Source organism: Ascaphus truei, unplaced genomic scaffold (assembly GCF_040206685.1).
Source record: "Ascaphus truei isolate aAscTru1 unplaced genomic scaffold, aAscTru1.hap1 HAP1_SCAFFOLD_1267, whole genome shotgun sequence".
Classification (NCBI taxonomy): Eukaryota; Metazoa; Chordata; class Amphibia; order Anura; family Ascaphidae; genus Ascaphus; species Ascaphus truei.
The window spans coordinates 35,195-48,885 of record NW_027454140.1 but is presented as its reverse complement, the minus strand read 5'-3'; the positions used below and the strand labels follow the sequence as shown (position 1 = coordinate 48,885).

Here is a 13,691-nt window from a genome sequence, read left to right as displayed (position 1 = left end):
GACCGGTCAATCAATGCAGTGCCGCAACATATGCACTAAATGAGATTTCCGTGCCCCCAGTCAGGTTACTCCCTGGGCAGTGACCCTGCTCACACCCTCCCCTAGTTCCACCTCTGATCACAATTATCTCTCTTGGAGAGTGTAGCAAATTGGAGTTGGGGGAATCTCACCTCTGCCATGCATGGTCACAATCTGGGCACAGGACCCAAATAGTGGGCAATGTGGCACTTCTTACAGTAGAGAATAAGTAACTTTATTCTTTACTTGTGTATTAAGGACCTTATTTGCATTAAATTCAGTCCACATGGGACCAAGACTTTCTGGCTTACTGAACAAAGTGGAATTGTTTCGTAGAGGGTGGAGAATTGTATTTTATCTGAAATTACCCCCTCTGCACAAAATACAAACAATTATACCCATACAAGTACCTTGTGGAAGTTGTTGCCCTCTATCTTCCTGTGGTCTCTCCCTGTTTCTCACCGTGCCTCCTCCCATTTCCTTGCACCTCTGCGTCTCCGCATATATCCCTATACTCAGAGCCGGCTCCGGTCAGTGACATGGGATGCCCAAATATGAGCATACCCATATATGGGCATCCATGCCACTGACCGGAGCCCGCTCTGTTGCGGATATGGAGAGAGACTGGGAGATTTACATCCCCTTATAATTCATATGGTGCATAGTACCGGCACGTATTGTTTTACCGGTACTGTGTACCTTCTTACTTTCACACTGGTACAGTATGTGCTGCAGTGGGACTGAGAGGGATATATTGGTAACACATAGTCATTGGTGGGGGAATTCAATCCATTTTGAAAATAGTAATGCATTGTTTTTTACTTTTTTTTTTGCAGTAATGAAGAATGAAAAAGTTCTGTTAAAATTGAATTGGACGTGAACTGGATTCAGCATTTCATCATCAACTCTGCACCAGTGTGAATTGACGTTCTTTAATGTTCTGACAAGGTACATGCAACATCTCTTCCTCTACCCCTACACCACCCTCTGCCTCTTGCCTCTCTCTCCACCTCCCTGCTAAGCGTATTAACCCATCTAATGTAATCCACATTCCTTGTCTCACTTTACTCTTCCCTTCTCACGTGCCCTCTGGAATGTCTGCTCTACGACTAACATGGTCTATTTGTACATGACCTCTTCTGCTCTCATCATCCACCACTTCTCATTCCCCTCACCCCTGTCCTACTCGATACCTCAGCTTAATTGAACTCTCTCCTCTGACATCTACCCTTATCTCTAACCTCTCCTCACTTTCTGCTTAAACTAACTATCTTGTTAACTCTTACAATGCTATCATCTCCTCCTCCCTCCTCCTCCATCATCTATATGCCCCTTCTAGGCTCTGACACACTCATCCCTCTAAGGCCGTGATTATCATGGGCACACGCTTGGTCGTCCACAGTGCGTGCGAGCGATGCAGGGCTTCCCCGTCGCCTCGGACCTCAGTGCGGGGATTGCTGGAGCGACAGGCATGCGCTAACTTTGCCTTCTGTTGCGTGCTTACTATAGACGCAGCCTAACCCATGCATTGGTTTAATTCACAAGCACGCTCTCATCACACTTCATCACATCACACTGCTGCTCTTAACACCTATGGAGGAAATCTCACAGTCTGATTTTCTACACTAAACCTTTGTCCTGTTCTGTAAAACTCTGCTCCTTTTTTTAAGGTCAAACACTACTTTTTCCTCACTCATCAACACTCCAATTTAATTCACACTGTCTTCTATGTATTTGAGTCCCACCACTGACTTTCTCCTCCCACTTAACATCCATCCTTTATTTCTCCTCAAGCCTTTGCTCACTTGAGGCAAGGTGGATGCCATCCACAAGTAGATTCGTTCTCTCCCTTCCCCCTCTCTCTTTTTCTATCTAGATCTCATTGCACTCTTGACTCCTTTTCTCCTGTCACAAAGCTGGAACCTGATCTTCTCTTCTCCCTCTACCACATGCCCTCTCAATCCTATATTCTCACTCTCACTCTCACCCACATCTTCAATTCCTCCATATCCTTTGGCTCTTTCAACTCTTCCTTTTAAGCATGCAGTGGTCACCCCTATTCTCAAAAATAACCTTGACCTTGTGTGAATTTCTAACTATCGCCCTGTATCCGTCCTACCATTTGCCTCCTAATTGCTAGAACGTCTTGTGATCTCCGTTTGATCAACATTCTTAAATCACATGCTCCTCTGGGCCCTTCACAATCTGCCTTTCCCAATGTAACCAATTATGTACATAAAGAAAATTCCCAAGGTCCATTTTACTTACTAATCCTGCTTGATCTCTCTTCTGCTTTTGATACTGTCAATCACTCTTCTCATTCATATTCTAAACTCTTTCTTCGTATCCGCAGCAAACTTATATCCTGGTTTTCATCATACTTCTCCATCACACATTCTCCATCTCTGTTGCTAACGTGTCTTTGTCTCCTGTTGTTTTGTCTGTTGGTATACCTCAGGACTCTGTTCTGGGACCTCTCTCACTACATACTATCACTAGTTGACCTTATCAACTATTTTGGCCCTTGATATCATCTCTATGCAGATGATACACACACCTATCCACCCTACCGTCACTCCTGCAATTTAGTTCCTAGTTTCGGGTGGCCTCCTGGCTATATCCTCCATGGATGACACTCTTCTGCCTTAAACCTAATGTCTAAAACTGAGCTCCTCATATTTCCCCCTAAATCTGGCCTAATATCACCTTTCTCCATCGCAGTAAACAGTACTACCATCATCCTGTCATGAAAGCACATTGCCTAGGAGTAACATTTGACTCTTCCCTTTCCATCTTCATTCACGACACTGGCTAAAGTTTGTTGATTCTTTCTCTGTAATATTTCCAAGATTTGCCCTTTTCTCTGTCAATCTACTGCTAAAACGCCAATGCATGCCCTTATCGTATGGGTTAACATACTGCTAACAGGGCTCCCTGCTTCACAACTTTCTCATTTGCAATCTATCCAAAACTCTGCTGCTTGAATAATTTCCCTTTCTCCCACAACAGTATCTGCTCATCTCCTCCTCCTTAAATCCCTCTCCTTGCTTCCCATCAAGTTTCAGATCACCTACAAAGTTCTCCTCCTTACCTTTTTGTTAAGGTTCTCTATTAGTGGTGTACCGAGTACCCGGCGTTACCCGACACATTTCCAGCTACCCGGACATTACTCGAAACCGGCCACTGAGAAGTGGACTTGGCCGGGTAATACCCGGCGTCGGGTAATGTCAGGGCAGCTGGAAATAATCTTTTATACTTACCTTTCCTAAGACATCTAGGATCAGCAGCAGCAGTCCTCTGATGTTGGCAGCATCAGAGGTGTCTTCACCTGGCGGGGGGAGCTGCAGGAATCACTTCCACAGCACCGAAGCAGGTAAGCTGTGTCTGTGAGCCTGCAGCTCCCCCGCCGGCTGAAGACACCACAGATGCTGCCACCGTCACAGGACTGCTGCTGATCCTAGATGTCACTGCCACCCGGAAGGTAAGTGCCAAACCGTGTACCCGACCGGGTAGAACCTTTCATTTTGGCCGGGTACCCGTTACCCATTTTTTTATAGTTGAGGACCCAGTCCAACACTATTCTCTATTCATCTGCTCCTTCCTACATATCATCTTTGGTCTCGTTATGCCCTTCCTCGTCTCCTAAGCTCTACTAATAACTGTCTCCATTATACTTCTTACACCTCTACTGCGCACTCGCTCTCTTGCCTGAAACCCTTTCCCATCAATTTACCTGTGAAACTCACACACACTCAGTATATGCCAACATACCCTCTTCCACCCACATTTAAGATCAACCTTAAAATTCACAACTTAAATGAAGCATTTCAATAGCTTTTACTCGTTGCTACTGTCACTCATTCAGTCACTAACTATTGTTCCCAAGAAGTGCTTTATACTACAAGTACCCACCATTAAGGACAAGCATTGTCATCTACTGCACTTGTTCCCCCACCTGTTGTCTCTCTATAAGTCTCCTTACATTTCTCTTAGATTGTAAACTACCCAGGACAGGGATTTACTTTCCTATTGTCTGTTTTTGTTTGTTGAACTTATTGTATAATAATTTCCTGTACTTTTTGGTCTCTCTTGTAAAGCGCTGAGTACACAATGGGTGGTATATAAATAGAGATATATGCAGAGTCTAGAGACAAGGCACACGTGTATAGGTAGCTACAGTTTATCCGGGACCGTATGCATCCTTGAAGTGCCTGTCCCAGTTATTTTCTATTGATTGCAATGTAGGAGTGTCTGTCCTGTCTTATTTTTTTTATTATTATTATTATTATTATTATTATTATTATTATTATTATTATTATATATACAAAGATATATACAAAGATTGTTTCCTGTCGTTAGCATGACATTGTGTGACACAGTGTGATGTCATTGATTCAGTAGATTGTGTGCAGACCGGGACTGCAGTACAGTTTCACTGACATGAATAACTTGTGTGGTAGAAGCTCTAGAAGGAGCACAGCTGTGGGAGGGAGGTGGATTTGCTTTGTATCACATGGTTTGGAGCAAGGTTCATTGTATGTATCGTCAATAATAATTATAATAATAATAATGCAATGCTTAACTTTTTTATTTCAAGAGGAAAGACTGCAGAACAGAAGTGAATATTGAAGCCATGTGTTCATTTTCTTGCAAAATAGAAAATTGAAGGACAGTTGAAGAGGAGGAAAATGACTACACAGAGACAGATAAGCAATGTGTATATTTCTCATTTAGTATTTGTCGTTTTATTGACTCCAAAAAATCCGGCTGCTAAGGGTTTCGCATTGGACATATTCACCTCTACTCCACCCCTTCCTGTGATCTGTACCATGCAGATTTTTGTTGATTCAATACATCATGAATAGAGTGTGGCTACAGTATGAAGTACTGACCCAAGGACCACATCTACTACCATTCATAACAAGAACATGTGCAGTAGCGCACTGCTGCAGTTCTATGTTATTGCTATGAAAGGTTGAGGTGGTGCAATCATATGAATCTTGAGTGGGAGGGATCCTGTTTGCATCATTTAATTTGATCTAGGCCAGTAGAGTATATAACTCTCAGTACAGGTTACATATGGCATCAGTATTAGTGATTTAAAGAACAGAAAAACAGGAGTGGAGAACAAAACCAAGTAATGTTGAAGTTACTACTTTTTACTATTTACTTGGTCAGTCTGTACTGTCTACTCCCCACACAGCTGCTAAGGGTTTCCATTTGAGATACATTCACCTTCTACTCTGCACTACTGTGCTACCCTCTATTCAGAGATGAGTTCAAGTCATGTTTACCACTCTAAATCGCTCTGCAGTCATTGATTCAGCACATCATGGGTAGAGCATGGCTATAGATACAGCAAGCTTTATTTTACCCTAATATTGCATCAAAAAATAGAATATCACTCAGTTTCCTACAGATTTACTGATGCTGATAATGCAGAATCTCACCCTCCCATCATAATACACCAGAGGAAGAAATAATCCTTGCTATATATGTACATTGTGTGACATATTGCCTCCATGACCATTGATGGCAAATACATATTCTGTATAGAGCAGCTGTGTTATGATGTAGTTGTTATTGATCATCATTGAGATATAATCACAAGAATCTTATGCAAAGGGAAACTGTCATTAGCATAGTGGGATTTCAGCCCCCAAACTTCTGTAATATTAATGCAATGTCTTACTTTTATTGCAGTGAACACCGAAGAGACGGATCTACTACAACAGCAAAATGATCATGCAGTTGACAATATGTTGTTCTGGTAATGTGCACAATTATTATGTATGGGCTCCACACCACAGTGCTGGACATATTTTGTTAACTTCAACACTACCCCTACCATGGAGATGTCTTCCTGTGATTGGTGTTACTGATTCAGTACATCATATGCACAGTGTGGCTATTATATGATGGATTGATTTAATGAACCCACCAAACACTGATGACATCTGTATCATCTTCTGTAAAGTGCATCTACAGCAGGATATTATCAGCATTTGGGGTGATATAATCAGAGGCATCTATGTGCTTTTGTGCTGGGTAAAGTCCTCCAGCTGAACCGCCCCCCGCCCCCCACCCCCCTACACCTCCTGCCACACAGGCAAACTTACTTACACACACAGCACACTTACTTATGCACACTGACACTTGGCATACCTACACACACACACCCCACAGCCACTGGCATGCATGCAGAGTCCTGGGCATGCAGGATGGGCATGCAGAGTACAGAATATCTCCACCTTGCTCTGGCCCGTACTCTTGGCCTACCCCCAGCATCTGTCACCCACAACCTCTTTTCCCTCCCTGTAAATTGCTGCACTAACACACCTTGGTCAGCGCTGCAACCGATCACAGCACCGGATCATGTCACTGTGATAGGAAGCAGTGCTAATTGACCGGTCAATCAATGCCACGTGGCAACATACGCACCAAAAGAGATTTCCATGCCCCCTGACAGGCTACTCCCTGGGCAGTGACCCTGCTCATCTTCCACCTCTGATCACAATATTCTCTCTTGGAGAGTGTAGCAAATTGGAGTTGGGGGAATTTCACCTCTGCAGTGCATGTAGAGTCCTGTATGCAGAGTACAGAAAGTCTCCACCTTAGTCTGGCCCGTACTCTTGGCCTACCCACAGCATCTGTCACCCACAAATAATACATACACTAATACTCCCCACAATACACACTTTAATACCTCCTCAATAATAATCTCCCCAATAATATTATAGTCTTAAACACAATATACACAATACCCCCTAACACAAGATACCCAATCTAACACTCTCCTCTGCACCTCAACATAATATACACACTATAATACCCTACACACAATATAATACTCCCACACACACACAATATACACACTATCCTCCTACCGCCATAAAACACAACCAATAATACACACACACTTTGTGGATGTTGGGACCAGCTCCTTGCATGCACCAGTGAAAGAGAGAGGCCTGCCATCCGTGCCTCCCTCCGTTTCCCATCTTCTCCCTGTCTCTCTCCCTCCCTTTCTTTGCATCTCCCTGCATCTTTGCGTATACCCAGTCAGTGACGGCTCCGGTCACGTGATGCCTTAATATGGGCTTATCCATATATCTGTTGCAGAGATGGAGAGAGACCTGGAGATTTTACATTTCCTTATAATTCATATTGGTACTTAGTACGGGCACTTATTGTTTTATCAGTACTGGGTACCTGACCGTACTGGCCTACGAGTGAGAAGGCAATATTGGCATCACACAGTTACTGTTGAATATGTCATTCAATCCATTTTGAAAATAGTAATGCAATGTGGTTTTGTTTTGTTTGCTTTTTGCAGTAATGAAGAATGAAAAAGTTATATTAAAATTAAATTGGAGGGGAACTGGATTCAGCATTTCTTCATGAACTCTGCACTTGTGAGCATTGACCTTCTTGAGTGCCCTGACAGGTACACGCAACTTTAAGACTATAATCTTCATCAACTGCTGTGCAAGCTTTCGTGCTATACCTCCCCCTCCGGTTTTGATTTATACATTTGCTCTCTCAATTCATGTCCTCTAATATCTGGAGGCTCTCTCCTAGCATTTCTCTCTACCACAGCACGTCATCCCAATGTAACCTCTCTTGTTCTTTCTGTTTACTGTTTCCTCACTGCTCTGTAAAACTTTTCTAATTTCTCTAACTTCCACACTCCTGCTTTTATCCACATGTTCTATACACTTTCCTTCCCCTACCTTTGCATGTGTCTACACAAAGCACCATTTGTACAGACCTCTATTGCAGCTATTTCTGCACTGCTCAATGAAATGCTCTCCTGCACATCCTATTCTCTTCCACCTTCCCTCATTCTCTACGCCCCCTCTCAAAGCCCCCTCTCTCTATGTCTCCTCTCTCTACGCCTATCTGTCTCATTCTCTTGACGCCCTTCTCTCTCTACATATCCCTATCTCTGTCTCTCTCTACACCTATCTCTGTGTCTCCTTCTATGCTCGCTGATGTTGGGGGATATCTCTTATAATCTTGGACCGGCTCATATACACATCAGGCCTCCCTACTAAGAGTGTTAACCTATCTAATGTAATCCACATTCCTTTCCTTACTTTTCTCTTCCCTTCTCCTGTGCCCTCTGGAATGTCCACTCTTACTAACAAGGCTCTAGTTGTACATAACCTCTTCTGCTCTCATCAGTCACAATCAGTCATTCCCCTCACTGCATCTTACCTGTCCCACTGATTTGCCTCTGCTTAATTAAACTCTCCTCTGACATCTACTCTAACCTCTCTTCTCTCTTCTCTCTCTCTCTTTCTGCTTAAACTAACAATCTTATTAACTCTTACAATGCTATCCTCCTATCTATATGCCCCCTATAGGCTCTGACACACTCATCCCTCTAACCCACACCTTTGGCTAAATTCCCAAACACACTCATCACACTTCCACTCGCTGTTCTTAATACCTACGGAGGAAATCTCACACTTTGTTTGATTTTTCTACAGTAAAAATGTCTCCTGTCCTGTATAAAGCTGCTCTCTAGGGCTAAATACACTACTTTTTTCCACACTCATCAACACTCAAATTTAATTTACGCTGTTTTTTTCTCTGTATTTGACTCCCTCCACTGACCTTCTCCTCCCACTTGCCATCCTTCCTACACTTTTCCTCAAGCATTTGACTACTTCAGAGGCAAGGTGGATGCCACCCAAAAGGAGATTCCTTCTGTCCCTTCCCCCTTCTCTCCTTCTACCCAAATCTCCTTCTGCACTTGACTCCTTTTCTTCTCTTACAGAGCTGGAAGCTAATCATCTTCTATTCTCCCTCTACCACATGCCCTCTAGATCGTATCCCCTCACACCTTACTGCATCTCTTAGTCCCCACTCTCACCCACATCTTCAATTTCTCCCTATTCTTTGGATTTTTGCCCTCTTACTTTAAGCCTGTAGCGGTCACCCTTTTGTCAGAAACAAACTACACCCTATGTGCCTTACTAACTACCGCTCTGTATCCCTCATGCTGTTTGCCTTCTAATTGCTAGTGTCAACATTCTTAAATCACATGCCCTCCTGGATCCTTTACAACCTGCCTTTCGTACAGCACGTTCTACAGACTGTGCTTAAAGCTAATTCCCAAGGTTTTTCCCTACTAATCCTACTTGATCTATCGGCTGCGTTTGATGCTCTCAATCACTCTCCTCCTTCATATTCTAAACTCTCTCTTGGTATCAGTAACAAAGTTCTATCCTGGTTTTCATCATAACTTTCCTGTCACACATTCTCCATCTCTGTTGCTAACATGTCTTCGTCTTCTATTGATCTGTCTGTGGGTATACATCAGGTCTCTGTTCTGAGATCTCTCTTTCTCTCTACATACTATCATTTGGTGACTTCATCAATGCTTTTGGCCTTAGATATAATCTCTATGCGGATGATACACACACAAATCTATCCACCCCTGTTCTCACTCCTGCAATCCAGTCCCTACTCTTGGGTTGTCTCCTGGCTATATGCTCATGGATGGCACTCCACTGCCTTAAACTTAATGTCTAAAACTGGGCTCATATTATCCCCTTTCTCCATCACAGTAAACAGTACTACCATCTATCTTGTCATCAAACATGTTGCATAGGAGTAACATTTGGCTCTTCAATTCCATCTCCATTCACATGCACGGCTATGGGTAAAATGTGTTGCCTCTTTCTCTGTAATATTGCCAAGATCTTCCCTTTCCCCTCTCAACCTACTGCTAAAACTCCAATGTATACTGTTATCCTATAGGTTATTTTAACATACTACTAACAGGCCTCCATGCTTCACAACTTTCTCCTATGCAAAACTCTGCTGCTTGAATTATCTCACTTTCTTCCACAACAGTCTCTGCTCATCTCCTTAAATCCCTGTCCTGGCATCCCATCAAGTTTTTGTATCACCTACAAAGTTCTCCTCCTTACCTTTTTGTTAAGGCTCTCCATTAATCTGCTCCTTCTTGCATATCATCTTTGATCTCTCGTTATGCCCTTGCTTGTCTCTTGCACTATAACCATAACTGTCTCCTGTAAACTTCTTTCACCTCTACTGTTCTCTCACTTGCCTGAAACCATTTTCCATCACTGCACCGTACATGTGAAACTTCCTCACACTCAGTATATGCCAACATAACCTCTTCCACCCACATGTAAGACCAATCTTAAAATTCACGACTTAAATCAAGCATTTCAAAAACTTTGACTCGTGGCTACTGTCCCACACCCACAGTCACTGCTAACAACTATTGTTCCCAAGATGTGCTTTCTACTAATTGTACCCACCATTAAGGACAAGCATTGTCATCTACTGCACTTCTTCCCCCAACTGCTGCCTCTCTTTAAGTCTTCTAACATTTCTATTAGATTGTAAAGTTCCCAGGGCAAGGATTTACTTTCCTATAATCTGTTTTTATTTGTCGCACTTATTTTTTAATTATTTTTCCCCTCTCCCCTAATGATATACATATAGGTTTTCCTGTCATTTGCATGACAGAGTTATTATGGTTAACTATTGCATCATGTAGACTGCCTTTTCAGTGTGATGTAATTGATTCAGTACTTTGTGTGCAGACTGTGACTGCAGTACAGTGTCACGAACATTAATGACTTGTGTGGTAGAAGCTCTAGAAGGAACACAGCTATGGGAGGGAGGTGGATTTACTTTGGATCACATGGTTTGGCGCAAGGTTCATTGTATGTATGATCATAACCATGCAATGCTTAACTTTTATTTCAGGAGGGAAGAACAGTGAATATTGAAGCCATGTGTTTCTTTTCTGTCAGAAGAGAAATTTTGAAAGACAGTTGAAGAGGAGGAAAATGACTACACAGAGACAGATAAGCAATGTGTATATTTCTCATTTAGTATTTGTCGTTTTGTTGACTCCACACAATCCAGCTGCTAAGGGTTTCGCATTGGACATATTCCCCTCTACTCTACCCTTCCTGTGATCTGTACCATGCAGGTTTTTGTTGATTCAATACATCATGAGTAGAGTGTGGCTGCTGTATGAAGTATTGACCCAAGGACCACATCTACTACCATTCATAACAAGAACATGTGCAGTAGCGCACTGCTGTAGTTCTATGTGTTTTATTAAAGGTTGAAGTGGTGCAATCATATGAATCTGGAGTGGGATGAATCCTGTTTGCATCATATGGTTTCATCTAGGCCAGTAGAGTATATCTCTCAGTACAGGTTACACATGGCATCAGTAGTAGTGATTTAAAGAACAGAAAAAACAAGAGAAACTTCAATGTTGATAACAAAGCCAAGTAATGTTGAAGATACTCCTTTAACTATTTATTTGATCAGTCTGTACTGTCTACTCCCCACACAGCTACTAAGTCTTCCATTTGAGATACATTCACCTCCTACTCTGCACTGCTGTTCTGTCCTCTATTCAGAGATGAGTTCCAGTCATGTTTACCACTCTGAATCACTCTGCAGTCATTGATTCAGCACATCATGGGTAGAGCATGGCTACAGATACAGTAAGCTTTATTTTACCGGCTGATCATCCATAATATTGCATTAAAACATAGAATATTACTCAGTTTCCAAAAGATTCAGTGATGCTAATAATGCAGAATCTTACAACACATCCCATCATAATGCACCAGAGGAAGAAATAATCCTTGCTACACTACCGACACGTTTTATTGAAGCACGGCTAGCACCGCAAGCCGGGGGATGCCCCGGCGTGCTAGCCGCACTCCCTCAGCGTGCCGCGCATCACCGATGCACGGTCACGCGTCATCGGGTGCCTGCGCCCCCTGCACGCGCGTCCAGGGCTCCCCGAGGGAGCACTGGTGTCCCGCGATGTGGGGGACAGCGGCAGGGGGTTCCGGGGGACCCGACGGACCCGGCAGCGGAAGGGAGAAAGCCCCGATCGGAGGGCGCTCCGCTGCTTCGGCGTGCGCCCGGCACCCTCCGGCGCGTGCCAGGTTACTGCTGCGGCCAAGAACGGGCAAATGCTCGAATAAACTCGGCCGCAGCAGTATATCTGTACATTGTGTGACGTTTGGCCTCCATGACCATTGATAGCAAATACATATTTTGTATTGAGCGGCTGTGTTATGATGTAGTTGTTATTGATCATCATTGAGATATAATCACAAGAATCTTATGCAAAGGGAAAATGTCTGCAGCATAGTGGGATTTCAGCTCCCAAACTTCTGTAATATTAATGCAATGTCTTACTTTTATTGCAGTGAACACTGAAGAGACGGATCTACGACAACACTGCACAGGACAAGAGCAAACACTACAAGCAGCAAAATGATCTTGCAGTTGCAAGTATGTTCTGTAATGTGCACAATTATTATTTATGGGCTACACACCACAGTGCTGGACATATTCTGTTAACTTCTACCCCTACCATGGAGATGTCTTCCTGTGATTGATTCAGTACATCATATGCACAGTGTGGCTATGATATGATGGATGGATTTAATGAACCCACCACCCACTGACATCTGCATCATCTTCTGTAAAGTGCAGCAGGATATTATCAGCATTTGGGGTGGTATAATCTGGGGCATCTATGTGCTTTTGTGCCTGGATAAGTTCCTCCAGCTGAACCACCCCCCTATACCTGCCACACAGGCATACTTACAGAGCACACTTACTTATGCACACTGACACTTGGAATACACACACACACACACACACACACACAGACACTGTCATGCATGCAGTGTCCTGTATGCAGAGTACAGAAAGTCTCCACCTTACTCTGGCCCGTACTCATGGCCTATCCCCAGCATCTGTCATCCACAACCTCTGTTCCCTCCCTGTAAAGTGCTGCACTAACACACCTGGGTCAGCGCTGCAGCTGATCACAGTGCCGGATCATGATGTCAATGGGATAGGCAGCAGAGCTGATTGACAAGTCAATCAATGCAGCTCCGCAATATATGCACCAAAAGAGATTTCTGTACCCCCTGTCAGGCTACTCCCTGGGCAGCGACCCTTCTCACCCCTCTCATTCCACCTCTGATCACAATAATCTCTCTTGGAGTGTGTAGCAAATTGGAGTTGGGGGAATCTCACCTCTGTAGTGCATGGTCACAATCTGGGCACTGTACCCAAATATTGGGCAATGTGGCACGTCTTACAGTAGAGAATAGAATAAGTAACTATATTCTTTACTTGTGTATTAAGGAACTTATTTGCAATAAAAATTCAATCCACCTGGGACCAAGACTTTCTGGTTTTCTGAACAAAGTGGAATTGTTTTCCTATAATTTTATATTCTCTGAAATGTAACATCACAATAAAGTACTCCTATTTTTTTCCTTTGTGCTTTTTTATGGACTATTCCTTTATGTATTTCACTTAATGGGACTAATTACCTTACGATTAGATTTCACTTGTATTTTCTTGGGTTACTCTTTGGAATTTCTCTCTGTGTTCATTTATACTATCTTATTTAGAGCAGTCTTTGCCATTGGACCCCATTTCTTGCCAGAGAGATCTGTAACACAGAGTATTGAAGAGAGTACAGAACAGCGGTGAAGTAGATTTTTATGCTTCTAGGCAGCCTCCCTTCTCACCATGTATTCTGCCCCCGACGGTCTCTTGCACTGCTCCCTCCTACACCCACTCTCCTCACTCTTCCCTCCCCTCCCCGCTATCACTCAATGACCCCC

At 43.2% G+C, this 13,691-nt stretch overlaps 1 long non-coding RNA gene across 1 annotated transcript; it reads left to right on the top strand.

The window, feature by feature from the left end:
- Positions 1–863: 863 nt before the first annotated feature.
- Positions 864–13,337, top strand: LOC142475558 (uncharacterized). Its single transcript, XR_012791001.1, has 6 exons — positions 864–966; positions 4,616–4,733; positions 5,722–5,788; positions 7,355–7,465; positions 10,774–10,883; positions 12,252–13,337. It is a non-coding gene; the product is annotated as an uncharacterized LOC142475558 (long non-coding RNA).
- Positions 13,338–13,691: the final 354 nt, after the last annotated feature.